Below are 1019 nucleotides of genomic sequence, written 5' to 3'. Positions count from 1 at the left end.
ATATTGTATTTTGTCAAAGGCTTTCTCTGCATCTATTAATATGACCATATTGTTTTTGGTCTTGCTTTTATTGATGAGGTGGATCATGTTGATTGATTTACATATATTAAACCAACCTTGCATACCTGGATAAACCCCACTTGGTTATGATGAACAATCTTTTGAAAATACTGCTGTATCCAGTTGCTTAGAATTTTGTTCAATATTTTAGTATCTATGTTCATCAGAGATATTGGTCTGTAGTTTTCTTTTTTGGTTGTGTCCCTGTCTGCTTTTGGTATCAGAGTGATGTTGGCTTCATAGAAACTGGAAGGGAGTATTCCAGTGTCTTCAATATTCTAGAAGACTTTAAAAGTATAGGTATTAGTTCTTCTTTGAAGGTTTTGTAGAATTCATTTGTAAAACCATCTGGTCCAGGACTTTTATTCTTGGGAAGGTTTTTGATAACTGTTTCAATATCATTAGCTGTGATGGGCCTGTTCATATTATCAGTTCCTCTTTATTTAATTTGGAAGTTTGTAAGTATCTAGGAAATTGTCCATTTCTTCCAGGTTCTCTAGCTTGGTGGCATAGAGTTGTTCATAGAAGCCTCACATGATATGTTGAATTTCTGCGGTGTCTGTTGAGATATCTCCTCTTTCATTTATGGTTTGATTTATTTGGGTCTTCTCCCTGTTTTGTTTTGTGAGTCTGGCTAAATGTTTGTTGACTTTGTTCACTCTTTCGAAGAACCAGCATTTACTTTCATTGATCTTTTGTATGGTTTTCTTATTCTCAATGTTATTTATCTCTGCCCTAACTTTAGTTATTTCTGTCCTTCTGGTTGCTTTAGGGTTCCTTTGTTCTTCTTCTTCTAGGTCTTTAAGATGTGCAATCAAGCTGTTTATTTGTGCTTTTTCTTGTTTCCTAATGGATGCTTGTATGGCTATGAACTTCCCTCTCAGTACTGCCTTAGCTGTGTCCCAAATATTTAATAGCTTGTGTCTTCATTGTCATTGAACTCTCCAAACATTTTGATT

The sequence above is a fragment of the Erinaceus europaeus genome, chromosome 1, assembly GCF_950295315.1.
Source record: "Erinaceus europaeus chromosome 1, mEriEur2.1, whole genome shotgun sequence".
NCBI classification, from domain to species: Eukaryota; Metazoa; Chordata; class Mammalia; order Eulipotyphla; family Erinaceidae; genus Erinaceus; species Erinaceus europaeus.
This window is presented reverse-complemented; position numbering follows the sequence as displayed.